Source organism: Sus scrofa, chromosome 13 (assembly GCF_054392235.1).
Source record: "Sus scrofa isolate SSC_HxYL_T2T_F1_AM1 chromosome 13, Sscrofa_HxYL_maternal_Yorkshire_Landrace_v2.0, whole genome shotgun sequence".
NCBI lineage: Eukaryota > Metazoa > Chordata > Mammalia > Artiodactyla > Suidae > Sus > Sus scrofa.
In genome coordinates this window covers 195,585,112-195,604,111 of record NC_139395.1, presented here as the reverse complement: position 1 = coordinate 195,604,111, position 19,000 = coordinate 195,585,112, and the positions used below count along the sequence as shown (strand labels likewise).

At 35.6% G+C, this 19,000-nt stretch overlaps 1 long non-coding RNA gene across 3 annotated transcripts in view; it reads left to right on the top strand.

Annotated features, from left to right (window-relative positions):
• Window positions 1-2,368, top strand: part of LOC106505835 (uncharacterized) — a 31,578-nt gene extending 29,210 nt beyond the window's left edge. For all 3 annotated transcript variants that reach the window (XR_001300635.3, XR_014823720.1, XR_014823721.1), the window contains one exon: window positions 586-2,368. This is a non-coding gene — a long non-coding RNA (uncharacterized LOC106505835). The remainder of the gene's footprint in view (window positions 1-585) is intronic.
• The last annotated feature ends 16,632 nt before the right edge of the window (window positions 2,369-19,000 follow it).

Here is a 19,000-nt window from a genome sequence, read left to right as displayed (position 1 = left end):
TAAAAAAGAAAACCTATTGCATGATTCCATTTACGTCAAGTTCTAAAACAGGTAAAACATTTGTGGTGGTGAAAAATCAGAGTAGTAGTTCCCTCCTGGGGGCAGAAACAAAGAGACTGAAAAGAGACACCAAAGAATATTCTGGGGTGATAGCAATGTTCTAAATATTGATAGGGGATTAGGTTACATCTCCATAGATATATGGATTTGTCAAATCTCATTGAATGGAACAATTAAGATTTATGCATCTTATTATAAGTAAATTTTACATCAAGAAAGAAAACCAGTAGAAAAAGATTAAACTTTAATGAAATGCAAGCAGACATGGCAAGTGGGGAAGTGTGCTGATGTGTGCAGCTTCTTTTGAAATGCATAAAAATAACAGATTAAAACATGGATAGGGTTGAAATATGAGTTGACAGATAATAAAGCGACTATGAAAAATGTTAATTGTAGAAACTAGGCGTTGGCTATACAAGTGTTCCAATACATTCTATACTTTTTGTGAATGTTTGAATTTTTTCAACACAATTATTTTTTTCCTCTACATAAAGCAACTTAAACTGTCTCATCTTGATCTGGCAGAATGAATCTTAAAGACAGACTCATGGAGATGACACATCGTGTTGGGGAAATTGCTTCAGTTTTGTGCAAGATCAGAACTTGGTGTCACTATCCAACTAATTATGTGCCAGTTCCTGACAATGACTTCTACAGGGAGATGATCTATCTGCTGCTCTGTTCTACAGAGTCCTGCATATCAGGGCCAAGAACTCAAACTTCCACATATCTGGTCATAAAGTTCTTGGAGCCTCTCCATCTTACATGAATGTGATTTAGTTTTTAGTGCATTGGGATGTTTAATTGTGAATCTACTTGTTCATAACACTACTCCATGCTCAGAGTGACTGGATCAAAATCAAAGACAGGACCCATGTGACACCAATTGCTATTCACATTATAAATTGCCTTGCTTCAAACATAATTTCTTCAGTAATCACAGCTTAATAACAAAGGTACATAACGTGCAGCCTGTATGATCAGAATTCTCACAACTTTAGTAAGAAGAACAAACACTCCTACTCTTCCATTATCAGCACAATAATGAACATGTTTTAAGTGTAAATTATTATATTTCGCAGAATTTTGCTCTTCTCAAATTCCAACACCGTGAATAAATATAATAGTCATATGAAAAAATGATGGAGTTTCTATTCCAGGGATTGGGTTCAATGGCATCTGAGCATAATTACCTATATAAAAATATTCTCTTTAAAAGATTATATTAAATGGTAACTTCCAAGAAGAGTGAAGAACACTTAAAAGTCCACATCATTCACCTACTTTCCAGAGTTTCAGAATAAAGATGAACTAGTTAATTACTTTTAAAGGGGCAATAAGCAATCAAATACCTTGTGAAAGTTATAATGCAAAAGTGATTTTATTCTCTTTCAGATGAAATTGTATGTTTCAGCACCCTGAGGTAGGAATATAGTAAAGAACAGTTTTAATTTGTTAATGCAGTCTCAAAAAATATCTAGTAATAACCAAAGTGCTCCAAAGAACTTATTCAAGTAGCTATTTCAATGAAATACAGAAAAAAAAAGGAAGACATGGACCATCTAAGGAGGGCAGGGAGAGGCTACAAATAAGCTATGTTAATAAATATAAATTAGCACTATGAAAATTTGGGTCAGAGACTTAATATTTGATAAAGTCTTTACAGAGATTTACTTTTGAATGAGGTTTTGATAGAGGAAAGGAGGATGTTATGGGAAAGAGAATAGAATTTAAAGATATTTTGTTTGATTTATGGTATTTTATAATGAACACAACTTTAAAGGCAGTCCATATAATCTGATTTGAAAAGTCAGTGACTGATGACGAAAAAAGAAAATATGGGTTACCTACTGAATTTGTTTGTATGAGTAATGCAGGTAATAAATATTTTAAACTCTCTTTTATTCAGAGCTTTTCTTTGAACTCTTCTATATTATTTCAAATCAAATCTCTAAATTGTCAACCCCTGTAAACAACAAAATTACATTTTTCAAATAACCAAAACTAGAAACAGTATAAGACTGTCTTGAAAGCAAATTTATGTTTGTTCTTCATAGAAAAGTGTTGAGCGGGATAAATTAATATTTATTTTACTTACTTTCATATTATCTGATAAATACTGATTGATGTACCCTTTAACAGGACTTCAGTTTCTCCCATAATTCCAGAAGAAATTATCTTTGTAGAGTCAATCAGAAAGTCAAATTAATCAAAACAATAAAGTTTATAGTATTTTTGTAAAAATTACAATTATAATTGTAAAAATTTACATTTTCAATGATAATAAAACAACTTTCTTTTCTCACTTTATAAATCGGTGAAGTCACGATGCCTAAATTTGTTATTAAGCAAATTCAGCCTTAATGAGCATTTGCCAAACTCCACATTGATGCTTAGAGAAGGAATAACATTCAGTGACTATGTTTCTCTTACTACAGATAAAAGGATTCCAAGCTCTTTCTCTCTTATCGAGTTTATTCTGATTGCCAATATGCCAAAGATGTGATCTTCAGGTTTTATTAGATATTTGATTGCTTTGTTGGAAGTGACCTTCAGTCTACAACAGAGATGACCCCCAGATATATCTCTTCTGGGACATTTCGTCCTATTTCAGATTATCAGCTCCAAAGGTTAGATAGTCGGGGATGGATGGGAAAGATTTTTACCTTTTATTCTCAAACTACAAGTAAGATCTCCAGCCAGTTTATGTTTGGGTTCAGTAGTCTTACAGGACTGCTAGGAAAAAAAAAAAAAACAAAAAAAAAGCCTGTTTGACTTAGTAAAAGGCAAAGCTCTGTATATAACTATTCATTTTATTGCTTACTGATGTGATGAGCAATGAAGTTCATGCACTTTTTTTACTTTTATGACAATTGATCTTAATAGCTTTTATATAGCACAAAATGTCATGTCAAATGTTTTATGGAATCCTATATTGTTAATTATTAATTGTGTTAATAATCTTAGTTTTTGTTAAAATGGCAAGATCCCTGTTCTTAAATCTGGAAAACAATTGAAGCAATAGGACTACCCCCACTCTCTTTCTGGAATAAAGGCAAGATTAGCTTGGATGGGGTTAAAAGGTCAGAAGAGAAGGTCAGCTTTTTGTCAATATGCAAATGAAAAGCTGCTTCAGACAGAAGGATACAGCTTGATGGACCAGTGAACCCAATCATTATTATGCCACCAAATATGTTCGCAGTTGAAAGCTGGTCTCTGAAAATGTGAACACCTTCTTTTCAAACATTCTGCAGAGTTATGAAAAGTCTATGTTTATTCCCTTGGTAAGGAATTTAAAAGGTGTTATCACACACCATGCCAAGATCTGTGTGGCTAGGTGATTTACATTTTATTCCACACATTTCTGATGCTAAAATTTATCGCATGTGTGGGGACTACTTGGAAATGGAAGCCTGCCATATTCAATTGCAGATTATGCATGGGATAACAAAGGTCGTATTATAGGCCATATTTTGTTTCTGCAGAAGATGCCTTAGAAATCACTTAGACATACGTAGATATTTTCAAGAACTTGAATCACCGGAACTTAAAACTATAATCAGCAAGAACAGCAAGGTCAGCTGGGAATAGTTTACCACATCTCATAAAATGCAAATAACATACAAAAGTTCTATTTGAAACATACATGCACTCTTTCATTGGTAACATTTTCTCTAAACATCAAAATGTTATCTGGCCTAGGTAATTTAGCAGGAGTCTTTGTGACAATGCACCCATTTTTAAAATTGTAGACAGATTATAATGTTGTTTGTTAACAGCCGACTCAGAAAGCATCAGCAATTCTAATCAAATCAAAGTTTATAACGGTTAATAAATCACACTGAATAGCAGGTCCATTGTTATTGTCACATGCCAACAAGCTACACAGAATCTACATAAATGACTATTAATTTTATACAGTCAAGCCTTAAATCTTCACTTTCCTCTTTTTCACTATCATTTCTCCCATTTCTATGAGGATCAAGTTGGAGAGTAAACCATTTAGTTCAATCTTCATGGCAGACCTTTTCCCACAGACATATGTTAAAATAAAAGGTCAAAGGTCTGACCTTTGGCCTCAGGCTGCTGGTCCCTGAACTCTTCCCACTACCCTTTCACCTCCACCGGCCCCTCTCAGACCCCAGGAAACCTGCTGGGTTCTCAAACAGCCCATCCAGCTGCTCCCTCTGCACCCAACCTCTCCCTACTCTCACTCCTACTCTAGCCCCTGCAGTGGGTTCCCTACGGTCTGGAGGGCTTGCAGTAGCCAAATATCTGAACCATAAGGGTAATTTTTTTCTCCTTTGGATAAAATTCTCAATTCTATTTTTTAACTCTAATGTGGATAGTGACATTAAAAGATAAAGGCATTTTATTGTGACTAATCACGGAATAAATCAGACATCCTCAGGAAGAACCTTTGTACAGTATGACATCATTGGTTAAGGGACAGTTCTGACAAACATTTCCTTCTCAAGGTGGCTAGTGTATCAATTTTCTTTAAAGGAGAAAATACTATCCCATAAATACATTAGAAATGAAACTACAAACTGATTGAGATCAGAATAACTTTCAAGGAGGGAGTAAGAGCAAAAGGAATACCAGAAGGAGGGTGGCGAAACAAGAGGTGGCCTCCCGCATCAAAGACAGCATTTCTGGGAAGTTTAGGCTTCATGACGGCCCAGTTAATATCAATGGTGTTTGAATACAGAAACCAGCATTTATAGATTCTATTTGTTTCAGTAGGGATAGCAGTTCTAAACCATGTGAGTAAAAGCCATTCAATGGTATTATTTTATTTAAAATAGCTGCTTATATTAGCATTTTACGCAGACCCTGAATTATTCTACATTTCTGCTTTAAATTGTCTTATGGAACTTCACTCACTTTTTGATTCAGCAAGTGTTTCCAAAACATGGTCGGCCTGTGCCAATAACCGAGGATAAATAAGGCAAGTTATATCTGTTAAGGGACTCATAGTCTGGTAGAAATGCTACATTTTAAAATAAATAAGGCCAGGAGTTCCCACTATGGTACAGTGGGTTAAGGACCTGGCATTGCCACAGCAGCTGTGGCGTGGGATCTAGCTATGGTTCTGATTCCAACCCTGGCTCAGGAACTTCTAATATTTATTGGTGCAGCCAAGAAATAAATACATAAATAAAATAAGGCCAAAGCAAAGTGATAAATGGTGTAGCGACTTATGTTTCATGAAAGTATTAGGAAAACATGTGATTAAATTAGCCTTACTGAAGTAAAGGTAGGTAACAGAGGCAACACTACCTGAAACCATTTATTCATCCAACAAATACTTTTGAGCACCTAAAAATACTTGGAAAGTACCTGTGGATATGGAAGATACAATTGTGGGCAATGCAGACAAAAATCTCTATCCTCATGGTATGTATGCACATTCCATGGGGTGAGACAAAAAATAATTAGTATTAATAATATATATTATATATAAGAAGTGAGAATGAAAGACAAAGCAGAGAAGAAGGAAATGAAATATTGAAGCGGGGGCATTTTTGACATTTCGATTTATGTGGCCTCCTTGAGAAGATAAATTATGAGTAAAGACTTTTGGAGGAGAAATATCCAGGTAGCTGAGGGTTTGGAGGAAACATTCGAGACTGAAAAGAGCATGCACAAAGACATTGAAACCTACAAATATAATGTATTTTTAGGAAATAGCAAGTTGTGGGGCTGAAGTGTGTGTGTGTGTGTGTGTGTGTGTGTGTGTGTGTAGTGTTGACAAAAAAAGTAAAAGGGAGACTGGATTGAGACCAAGGTATGAGGAACCTATTCACCTGGCTAAGGGATTTGAGCCTTATCAGGATGAAAAGGTTACATCGCAAGCTTTTAAACAAGAAAATGATAAGATGTGATGCTAGAAGGTTCACAGGAGCAATGTTGCTATGGCATTGGTGCATGGCTGACATTAAGTAGTGCTTAACTCCAAACAAACCAAGACCTCTCCATGTGTAGCTGTTCCGATTTTTCTTCGCACTCATAAATGATTTCATCTTGAAAATAGGTACCAGTGGACAGAATCATTGGTGTGCAAGAGCAGAGGCGCAAATGAAAAGTTGGTACTGTATCCAAAAGAGATAGTGCATTGGAGCTGCAAAAAATAAAGGCATCTGAGTTATAAATGTTTAAGAAAATATTTTGGTGGGAGTTCCCGCTGTGGCTCAGGGGTAATGAACCTGACTAGTATCTATGAGGACACCGGTTCAATTTCTGGCCTTACTCAGTGGATTAAGGATCCAGCGTTGCTGTGGCCATGGCACAGGCCTGCAGCTACAGCTCTGTTTCCACCCCTAGCCTGGGAACTTCCATATGCCGCAGGTATGGCTCTAAAAAGACGAAAGAAAGAAAGAAAGGAAGAAAGGAAGGAAGGAAGGAAGGAAGGAAGGAAGGAAGGAAGAAAGAAAGAAAGAAAGAAAGAAAGAAAGAAAGAAAGAAAGAAAGAAAGAAAGAAAGAAAGAAAGAAAAGAAAATATATTGGCTTAGTCCATTAATTGTTGTATGTATAAATATACTGTTATTTTTTACTGTAACTACTTGCTTTTTAAAGTACTATTGAAATCTATGTAAAAAAAAAAAAATTGTTTAAAGTAGCACTTCTCAAAGCCTGGTATGCAGACCTCTGAGACTTCCCAAGACTTCTTCAGGAAGTCCACAAAGTCAAAACTATTTTTGTAATAATACTACAAAGCCATTTGCTTTTTCACTGTGCCAACATTTGAACCGATGGTGAGAAAGCAATGATTCTGTCACCTTAGCATGAGTCGAGGCAAGGGCACCAAATTGTCCTAGTAATCATTGTAGCCTTCCCTGCCTCATCTTCATGGGAAAAAGAAAATACCTTTGATCAAGCATTAATTTAATTAAATCTCTACCCTTGAATACATGAATTTTGAAGCATTATGTGTAGTGAAAATTGGAAGTACACATGAAAGCACTTCTGCCAAAGTATGATGGCAGCCTTAAGGAAAATATTTGTGTTGCAAGATGAACTAGAATTTTTTTTTTTTTTTTTTTTTTTTTAGTGGCTGCACCCTCGGCATAGGGAAGTTCTGGGCCAGGGATTGAATCCCAGCCATAGCTGTGGACTATTCCACCACTATAGCAAGGCCAGATCCATTAACCCATTGAAGCAGGCCAGGGACTGAACCTACACCTCCACAGCAACCTGAGCTGCTTCAGTCAGAGTCTTAACCTACTGTGCCATGGTGGGAGCACCTAGATGCATTTTTAAATGGAGCATCATCTTTGCTTGAGAAAATGACTAACTATGATTTATTCAGACTTGTATTTTGGGCTGAGAGGTTTTCTTGAAAATAAACAAAATTAGCCTGTTACTTCAAGAAAAAGGAATTGTTAGAATCTGTTGCCAATGATCAATATTGAACTTCCAAGCAAAAACTAGTGTTTTGGAAAATATAGATCTACCACTTTGAGCTTGACAACTTTTCAATAATTAAGACTTCTCTGATGAGATTTTTAGTGCTATTAACAAATGTAATTTTTTAAACATATTGTATAAAATCACTTGAAAATTACATAAATCAATAAACTGATTATTTCTCAAATGGCCAATGCTCATGATGTTATCAAATCATCAGGGATAGAATATCGGTAAAGGGATAAGAAGACCAATGGATTTTAACATGACAGTATGGAAAATACACCACCATGATATCAGATTCTTTATTGCAATTGACCTTTAAGAAACTATCCATTGTGAATTTTGGGATCAAAGAAGAATAACTACAATTATCTGAAAAGGTATTAAAATAGCCTTCCCTTTTATAAACTACTTAGCTGAGAAAGGCCATATTTTCTTTATATACTTTAACCAGAACAACATACTGCAACAGATTCAATGTGGAAGCAGGTCTGAGAATCTAAATTAAGCTAGGTATTAAAGAGATTGTCCCTCCCAAAACTGTAAAATAATTCCAAGCCTCTCACTTTTTTAAGGAAAAGGTAAGGTTTTTTTTTTTTAATAAAAAATTGTTGCTTACATAATTTTTCTATCTCTTGTTTATTAAGTGAATTAATCCACACATATGTATTTTAAAATCTCTGAGTTTTAGTTTATAAGATCATAAATACCACCAGGTATAAGCCAAGGAAGCAAAATGGGGTAGGGTTGTCAGATTTAGAAAACAAGACTGCAGGACACAGAATAAATTTGAATTTCAGATAAACATTGCATAACTGTTTTTATAATATATACATATATATGTCCCATGTAATATTTAGACACACTTATACTAATAAACTGTTCATTGTTTATTTGAAATTCAAATTTAACTAGGCATCTCGCATTTTATCTGGTAGGCTACTTTGGCATCATCAATAATTTTTTGAGTATAAAGAAATCCCAAAATAATAAAAAAAAGTGGGAAAAAAGGGGAAAAAAGAGCATAAAGAAATCCTAAGACCAAATGGTTTTAAACCACTGCTTAAATGCATCCTACTGTTCAATCTTTTTCTATTTTGTTTTCCTTTTCTTCTATTTACTCAGAATTACTGAAGTTTAACTATAATTACTTTAAGTTACTCATTACCTCTAGACTTCATTGCTATTGAATATTATGTTTTCCAGTTAGTTCCAGATGTAACTTACTCATCTATGTATATTTTGCTCAAGTCTTGTGTATGACTGGGTCACTGTGCTGTACAACAGAAATTGACAGAACATTGTAAATCAACTATAATAGAAAAAATTTAAAAGAAACTTTAAAAAATGTTGTAGTAACAGATCTGATAAACTTATAAGTTTTGTACCTTATTTCATGGGTAGCAATGATGGACCCACCTGCATAGGGAAACTATGATGGAGATGCTCTCATTAAATATTAAGTAATGATTGAATTAGCCCCCATACTTATTTTATGTAAATTCTCTTTTTGTGCAACAATAGGGAAAGGAAGTATGTCGTCTAGAAGTCTTACTTTATGAGACACAAGTGTTCAGGGAGGGCCTGATGGAATGCTGTGCTTCTCACATATGTTATCAATTTTTGTTCAATGTTTGCAAGTACCTTGTCAGTCTCGGACTGATTAAATGGCATATTTGACCTGAAAATAATAGTCCTCTTCAGTACTAGTGGAAAACAACAGCTTCTGAAATGGCTTACTGTTTAGAATTGTGTAAGACTGAACCACTGAACCCAAATTAATGAAACTAGTTAATCCATAGAAATTGTACCTATGAAGGAATCCGTGGTATCCTGTGGTTTATTTCATACAAAAATGAATTCAGGGCACCACCAAGTTCCCTGAGTAGTAGAGCCTTGACACAAGTCTTAGTCCTGAAATAAAAACGAGCATCTGACGCAAAACGAAATTCCTTTAAAAATGTAATCTAAATTTTGTATGTGTACAAAAGAAAGTAACACAATACCAAAAAATTGACAGCAGTTATGTTGGGAGATTAGGATTATAGAGAACTCTTGCTTTCTATTTTCTATACATCTATGAACCATATTTACATCTTTGGACTATATTAAAAATCTGAAAAAGAATGAATGTATTTATATGTGTAACTGAATCATTTTGTTGTACAGAAGAAATTATCACAACATTGTAAATCAAATATACTTCAATAAAAATTTAAATAAGTAAAATTAAAACAAAGCGCTAAAGATAGTAATGCATTTAAAAAATTTTTTTCTTTGGAAAAGTAGGATCATACTTTACCAACTATTCCTTTAACTCATTTTGTTTACAGCATGTCTCAGAAGTATTTTCATGTTTGTATCTTCAACCGTATCTTTTAATTGCTTTATAGCATGTCTATACCTCAAATTTTACCCTTTTCTCTCTTGCCAATGCTTTTTGCTGCGATTTCCAACAGCACTGCCATGACCATGAATACACAAATCTTTTTGTGCCACTGTGGGAAGTCCCCAGGTTAGTGGGATAGAATTGCTTTGGGAATTCCCAAAGCCCTGGTGGGAAGGAAGCATGGACACAATTATTATTTTCACCTTTCTGCTATTTTGTGGGAGTTATACAGGGGACCTTATTTTCCTGGGAGCTCACAGAAGATTTTGAAATCCTTTTCTTTTTCTCTCTTTTTATGGCCGGAGGTTCCTAGGATAGGGGACGAATCTTATTCAATCTGCAGGTGCAGGCCTATGCCACAGCCACAGCACGGTGAGATCCAAGGCCTATCTGTGAACTACACCGCAGCTCACGGCAACGCTGGATCCTTAACCCACTGAGAGAGGCCAGGGATCAAACCCCTATCCTCACAGATGCTAGTCATGTTCATTACTGCTGAGCCACATTGGACACTCCCCCAAAGAAGTCATCTTAACTGAGTCTGTCTCCCTTATATTAGGTGATGTTTGATACCTTTCATTGCTTTGTCTGACATCTACACTAATCACTGTTAGCATGTAATAGCTACAAAGTCACAAACCATTTCTCAGGTTCTTTGAGGGCTAGGAGATGATAATTTAGTTTCTACCATATGCTTGTGGGAATGTTTAAGAACTGAATCAAATGTAGGAAAAAGGCAAGTTTGAGGCATGCATTTTGCTGGCAAGGATCAAGGCCGAGGTGACAGCTCTAGCAGTGCCTTCCCAGTGTGGTGGGTGGATTCCTGATTCAGCACTTCCGAGAGCAGCGGTGGCATTTTTCTGGATCATGGCAGAGTAGCCTGGGAAGGCAGCCTGGGAAGTCAGCACTATTAGCAGCAGATTTATAATTTCTCAGCCTCCTGTATGCCTAATAGTGTTTTTTACCTGCTAAAGGCAAAGGCAGAGTCATTTCTGGAGCTACTAGTTGTTCCTGGTTGTTAAAGCTGAAACTATTCCTCCATTCCTTTTAATGGTTTTGTACATTCTCAGTTCTCTCTAGAAGATTCCTTATCACCCTCAGTCCAACCCACCGTCTGTTTTGGTACCGTCTGCTAACTTAAAATGGTTTTCAAATTTGTAACTGGTTGGAAAAAAAAAATCAAAAGAAAAATAATATTCAGTGACATGTAAAAATTATATGAGATTCAAATTTCAGTGTCCTTAAATAAAATTGTATCAGAACATACTGCTCCCACACATTTGCATATTAGCTATAGCTACTTTTGCTTTTGCATTACAGCAGCCGACCATATGGCCCACAAAGTTTAAAATATTAATTATCTGGCCCTTTACACAAAAAGTTTGCCAGCTCCTGATCTAGAGTAAACTGTCTTGGTTTTACTGAACTCTGAGTGATGTTGATGCTGCTATGTTAAGAAATAGGAAAAAAATGGTGGCACACATTATAGGCAATATATTAATTATGCTGAAATTAACAGTCACCACTATCTTTCCTATTTCTCACCTCTGGTCCCAGTCAGAGGTTTTTCCATGTGGAAACCATAATCCAGAAAGTTAAAAAGGGCTTACAAATTATGGTGTCTCTCAGTGCTCTTTACTAACTATTTCTGTTTCTCCTCAAGGGCATATAGAAGATTACACTCCTGTGTACCCTCGATATTTGACGTGACCATGGGACTTGCTTTGGCCCATAGAATTTGAGCAGAAGAAATACATATAAGTTCACTTCCTAACTTCTTTTAGACAGGACTGCTATGCTCTCTTTTTTCCTTTGTCACTGTTAGCTGAGATGATCCACCCTCCATCAGCCTTGATTTCTGAGTAATTGCAATAAATAGCAGCCCCTACAAACTCTCATGTGTGCAGCAGAAGAAATCTACCTTTTTTGTTTTAAGATCTGGAGATTTGGAGGTTGCCTGTTACTGCAATATAAGTGAAACTATCCTGGTTGATACCTCAATATATAAATCAGGATGAAGTATTGAAACTTCATAATGCAGACTAGCAAAATATAAATGTATTTTATCTATTTCTAAAATAGTATTTTGATCAGAAGATCCCATTCTCACAAGTGGTGAGAGCATGGTGTTGATTACCCGCTGCTAAAGTCTGTGTAGCCAGAACATATGAAGTCCCTGGGTGCTAGTCTCCTCATCCTGACCGCAGGTTCTCAGATTCCCTCTGCTCTTCTTCATTTCCACCTGGAATTCTCACCTGAAGTGCACAGAGCTCTGTAAAGTTTTCCTCCAGATCACCTCCCTTGACTTTTTCTGTTCTAATGCCTGGTGTCGTATTGAATATGGCCCCAAAGAGACAGCGTCCCTGAGAGGCTTGCTATCTCCTCCAGGATATGTCTGGGACTGGCCCAAATCTGAGTATTAATGTGCTCTTCTGCCTTTGAGTTTTAACCAAACAGTGGGAACGAATGAGTACTTACGTCTTATTCTGCCATTACCTGCCTCTCACTCTCATTTTCTTCTCTACCTTTTTCTGGAGTCAGAAGGCTTTTCTACTTCCTCTCCTAGCTGGTAGGAGCTTCTTTGTGCTCTTTTATCTTCAATCCTGGGAATTCATGATCCCTTTCTTTATGACAGAGTTAGCTGAAGGGCCATAGAGAATGAAAGTGGTTACCCAAAAGAAGATACATACTTCAGAATGTATCTCAGAAATATTGTCCTGATTACATTACTCTCAATTGACCCAATCATTAAAAAGCACTAATACCATATATGCTTACGTAAAGGTGTTTTTTTCCCAGAACTTTTCTTTAGAAACAAAAAATTCACCTTATAGGATCTCTTATATTAAAGGGTGTCCTTTTGTTTTAGCTGCAAAATTCTATATAGGAAAGAGACTCTAATCCAAAATCACTCAAGTAACAATGGAATTAAAATTTTTTAAGGTAGCCAATAAATGTATATATCATTAATAATTACTCCTCAAGTATGACCTGATAATCACAAGTTTTGGATGTAAACACACCGCTTATATATCACTTTAAAAAGGAAAGTAGTAATGATTTTACGTTGTTGCAGTGAGACTCCCAAATGGATATTTGTTGCTTGGGATAAAATTTCCAGTGATCACCTAACCCACAAATTGTGAAAGAGCTCTATTTCCAACTCAGATGGAAAGGAAGGTAAGTACTTTGGTTTAGATAATTCAAAAAGTGGTTCTAGGTATAACAAAGGCACTGATGTCTGGAGGGTAATTTTCAGAAAATACTATCACTATTAAAGTGTTCATGCAAGTTAGGAGTCTTAATATAGTTGCTTCATAGAATGAGAGCATGAAAAATAGCAAAGTTTGTTCATTACTGTATCATTTAAAATAATGTGTTGCCAAAAATAATTAAATTTTATAAATAGCTCTTTAAACTACATCCCTACATTCAAATTGGCAAACAAAGAAAAACAGAGCAAATAACCAAAAAACCCTCCTTTGGAATTCCCTCATGGCACAGCAGGTAAAGGATCCTACATTGTCACTGCTGTGGTTTGGGTCACTGCTGTGGCACAGGTTTGATCCCTGGCCCAGGAATTTCCTCATGCCATGGGCATGACCAAAAAACCTCCCACCTTTTAGGATTTTCTCTTTGGAAAGTGGGGAATCATAACAGAAAGTTTGCTTAATATTCAATAAATTATACAACTATAACTCTAACATATTTTTCTACATGAATGTAGGTTCTGCTACTTAGGGAACACACTTTTTTCAGTTTCCAAACCTCTGTTCATTCTGATAAGCATTCTGTAGTTAGCAGATTAATTCATATTTTTTGAGGTTTTGATATCTACTATCAATTATATTCCAAACTAACATTCCAATCCTCTATTAGTAGCATTATTAGAAACTGCTAGATAATTAAAAAGTCCTTTCTAAATCTAGAGGAAATTGTTATTCTTCTTCTACCAGTTTTCAGACCTAAAACTAACCTCAGACAATTCCTATATGATACTCACTTGACCCAAAGCAGTCTTCGCTGGACCTGGCTTTCATAAAATTACACAACAATTTCGGCTCTTCAGAATTTATCCCAAAGAGTTTGTAGGTGTGTGTCAAATAAAAGTAATAATATATTTGGTTTGAAAATAGAAATTATTCTATAGCAGAAAATGGTGGAGGGGAGGTGGAGAGTGGGAGAAAAAAGAGGGTGGAAGGAAGGGGAAGGAGACAAAAATGTGAAAAGCAGGAAAAGGCCACATAGAAAACTATGAGAATATGGTGAGAAATCACATGGTAAGAAATCAGACTGCAGTGAGAATCTAAGTTTGGAATTACTTTCATTTTCTAAAAATGGCAAATTTCTAATTGAAGATGTCTTTCAATTAAAAAATTCTTCATAATCAATCTGAAATAAACCTAGAAGAAAATAAATATGCATCTCGTAGATCCAGGAACTCTTTTTTTTTTTTTTTTTTAGGTCTATACTCAAGGCATATGAAAATTCCCAGCTTAGGGGTCAAAACGGAGCTACAGCTATGGCCTACATCACAGCCACAGCAAGGAGGGATATGAGCCCAGTCTGCAACCTACACCTCAGCTCACAGCAACGCCAGATCCTTAACCCACTGATCGAGGCCAGGGATTGAACCCACATCCTCATGGTTCCTTGTCATGTTTTTTAACCACTGAGCCATAAAGGGAACTCCCAGGAACACTTTTGATAACTGCCCATTCCCACAGTGCTTCCCATTTTTTAGAAGAATCTTCCCGTGTTTTATTGTGTATTAGGCAGGTCTCTTTCCTTCCTGAGAAAGTGGAAGGCAAAATAGGTCCAGCGACTTGCTCAGGATCTCACAGCAAAGCCAGAGGCAGGATTAGGACAGGAACCAGTCCAGGATTCTCCCAGAGAGGCTGCACTGGTTATGTAACAAGTCTCCTAAATTCTCCTCTGGATTCAGCAACTTTAGCAGGAAAGATGCCCAGTAACAACCCTCCTCTAGTCTCCTAAGTCATCAAGGTGAGGTGATGGTCACTTAACCTCAGCGATTTTCCCCTTCTCTTTAACCCAAGGGATGAACACATTATTCCAAGGAGCAACTGTCCCTTAGCTAGTATTGTACCTTGCACTCTGCAGTGGGATTGTTTATTACAGTGGTTACTATTCTGGGCCCAAGGACGTGAGGGAGCAATTTGGAAGGACAGGGAGAGGAGCACTAATTCTTATGGCTTTGGGGATACATGGAATATTGATTATCAGCCAACTCTTCTCCTTAATAGGTATGTGAGCCTATTAAACATTAACAGATGGTCCAAGTATTACAAAGGGGGTATGAAAGGAATTGAGTATGACTTCGAGGCAATTTAGTGGTGCTGGAAAATGTAAATGAGGCTAATACATTTTTCAGAATAAAAGGAATTTTATTGAGCTTAGTGATTGTTGAAAACTGTGCATCTGAAATAAACAATTTTTTAATATTCCATTTTACTTAAAGACACATTTTGAAGTATCCTTACTTTTGAGTCCTATATTTGGGAAATTTTGCATAGGTAAAAATCATTCAGTGATAAAAAGAAAAGAGCTCTCTGGTCACAAAAAGACATGAAGAAGACTTACATGTGTATTGCTACATTAAAGAAGTCAGTCGGAAAAGGCTACATCCTGTATGATTCCAACTGTATGCCATTCTAGAAAAAGTAAAACTATAGAGACAGTAAGGTCAGTGGTTGCCAGGTGTTTGAAGGGAGAGAAGGGATGCATAGGTGGAAAACCGGGAATGTTTAGAGTGGTGAAATCATTCTGTATGAAACTGTAATGAATACATGCCATTTTCCATTTGTCAAAAAAAAATGTATTGGGGAAATAACTATTAAAAAAATAGAAAAATTTCAAAATAAATAAATAAATAAAAAATCATGGAACTAAAAATACAGCAGCATAATCCTTAATAAAAAGTATGGACCATAATTAAGAATAACGTATCAAAACACATTAAATGTAACAAATGTAATACACTAATGCAAGATGTTAATAATAGGGAAAACATGAGAGGTGGGGGAGGGTTATATGGAATTCTTTGTATTATCTACTCAATTATTCTGTAAGTCTAAAAATGTACTAAAAATAAGTTTTATTACTTTGTAAAAGATATTCTCATATCTTTAGTTCACACTCTTTGTATTAAAATAAGAATTTGAGGTTTTCCTCTCAAGGAAAATAGACATTTTTTTTGTAATAGATTTTTTTTTTTTTAAAAAAGAACACTTTTCAGTTTTCATCCTGAATATTAAAAACAACCATCAGGAGTATATTTGTTTTAACCATTCACTTAGGAGTTCAAATGGTTACTGATTGTTAATGGAAAAATCATGAAGTTTTCTTAGTTAAATAAACAATAGGATGGCAATCCAGGTGTAATTCTGGTGAACCATAAATTGTCTTGGGCATTGAAAATCCACTAATAGAAAGATAAGACTAACATAAGCTGGAAGTTGTTAAAAAATGTATCACCCCAGAATTAACAGTCCATCTTCCACAAAAAGATAGACTGTGTATAAACTGTAGTTTTCTAGTAGCTGAGGTCAGAGCAAGAAAAAAGAAGTCTTTGCAACAATGCTCAGTAAGTCAGTTGAGCCAGATGGCTGTGAGCCAACTGAAGTGCATTTCCCCTTTTGTCTTCTTTATGTTATGGCTTTTGATTGTTCTTAACAAGCCCAGATGTGCCTAGCTTTAAAATTCTTTCCTCCTTCCCGACCTCACATCCTCTGTGTTTCTTCTGGACATCTGTGGAATTGCCTCCCATATTATGACTGGGATGGAGTCTTTAATGATGCATTTCCAAATGACCACATCCATATCCTCCAAGCCTATAAAAATGTTTTCTGTCTTTCCTAGACCCTTTCTTTAAAAGATCATTTATAATGGCTTAATTCATACTCTGAAAATTATTAAAATGAGGTCACTCTATTATAAATTAGTGCCATGATGTGTGTGATTTCAATTACAGTGTCCCATTTCAAAAGTGATGTATTTTTTTAAACTCTTAATTTTTAAGTCACTATTAAAATGGATTATATACACCAGAATTTCCAAAATGGTTTTTAATTTAAATCTAATATTTCCTTGACCACATAAAATATCAGTCATACTTGAAAGTGCAATATTGGCAAATACTGATTAAGTTATACAAGCTAGTGAGCATTAAAATAAAAATATGCAAGTAAAACAGCAAAAAGTATTCAGGACCACAAAAAAGAGTGAAGATTTTAATTTTAGTTATAATTAATTATACAAGTAATTTCATAAGTAGCTATAAACATATACTTGTCATATATATAGATATACATAGATGCATATCAAGGACTCATTGCAAAACACTATGGTCTTTGAAATCTTGAGATTATAAAAGTAGTTTATAAATATTCCAGCAAGGCAGTAATATACAAGTAATATAAGGCGTTCAACTAATCAAGATCACACAATATCATTCTAGTTATTGTCTTTACTGTTTACTGTTTTTTTTATGTAACTAAAAATTTTTGATATAATAAAAATGGTCTGAAATGACAAGACAAAGAAAATTTTTAAAGAAGATTTGCAAGGAAAATAAGTGTCTTTCTCTAAAGAAATACAGTAGTATTCTCATGTAGTATTTTATACACAATATTTTAGCAAGATAAACATTGCTCTTCCTGGAAATGTGAACCAGTTTATATGTTGTTCTTGCCATTAAAGAAGAACCTCTCAAATCTGTAGTTTTCAGGATTTTTATCAACAAGACTTTTTTAATAAAAAAAAAAAGTCCTCTTAACATGAGGCTTTGCTAAGGAAAAGTATAATTGCATATCACCCTCTGGAAAAAAGTTTCAGATTTAAACATGCACTTTTTTAACCTTATGTTTTTCATTGCTTGAAGCTAAAATTCCATTAGCACAAACAAAAGCAAAACAACTGTGAAAAAGTCATTGCTTCCAAACCACGGGAGACTTTTCTAATAGATATTACACAGAACCATTCATCTCATTCTTATAACTGATTTATCTATCTACAAATCCAATGTCATTTCTATACGAAGTTAGCACATACCTAAGTGGATGTGAAACAGTTAAACAGCAAAATCCCAGCAGGGCACTGGCCATTTGAAAGCAGTAGAGGTGGTGGGGGAGAGGGGGAGGAACCAAGACATAGGGAGGTTCTTATGAATCAGGATGTAACCAAAGAGGAAGAAGGCAAAATTATAACTGTCTGGAAAGTGGGAAAAGTTCATGCAACAACAAAAAGTGTTGCTTTATTTATTTATTTACATTTTTGTAAATCAGAAACTGAATATGTAAGGAGTAATGCCACATGAAAACTCACATTGACTAATGCTAGGATTCTAACATTTAAAAATGTTTTCAAGTGTTCATTCCCGGCAGTCCAGAGGCTGTTTTTACAGTAAGAACTCTAGGTGCCTGGGCCAGCCACAGTGCCCACTGAAACCATGTCACCTCTTTATTATACAAATTAATAGTGGTTCACCAAGGTATATTTGATAGAGGAAGGACAAGTGCTTATTGAATGAGCTAAGTTCAAGAAAGTACAAAAAAATGATACAACATCTACTTCAACTTTGCAGTGGACAGCCCAAATCTGAGAAAGCCTGTCATGTGAACATACCCTGCATACAGGAGACAGCTCACCCACCTCACTGTTCTTTAAATAGAACTAAATGCAAAGAACTAAATACAAGTTCGCCCAGCCACTACTGCCTAGATCAGATCAGGGCACCAAACACAAGGCTGCCTAGAAATTATGGCATGGTCTGAGGTGAAAAAGGAGCTGACACAACATTTCCTCTCAGAATAGACACTGGAAAGGACAAATTGATTAGGTTAAGTATGGGGGTTAGGAGTTCCCGCTGTGGTGCAACAGGAGCCGTGGCATCCACAACATAGTGCTGGGATGCAGGTTTGATCCCCAGCCAGGCACAGTGGGTTAGGGATCTGGCATTGCCTCAGCTGCAGCTTAGGTTCAGTAAGCCAAGAACTCAATAAGCTGTGGGGTAACCAAAAACAAAAACAAACAAATAAAAAAAAAATAAAAAGGGAGTTAAAGCAGGAAAGATAAAATGGAGACATGGGACATGTTTTGCAGGGCATGAAGGGATGTGC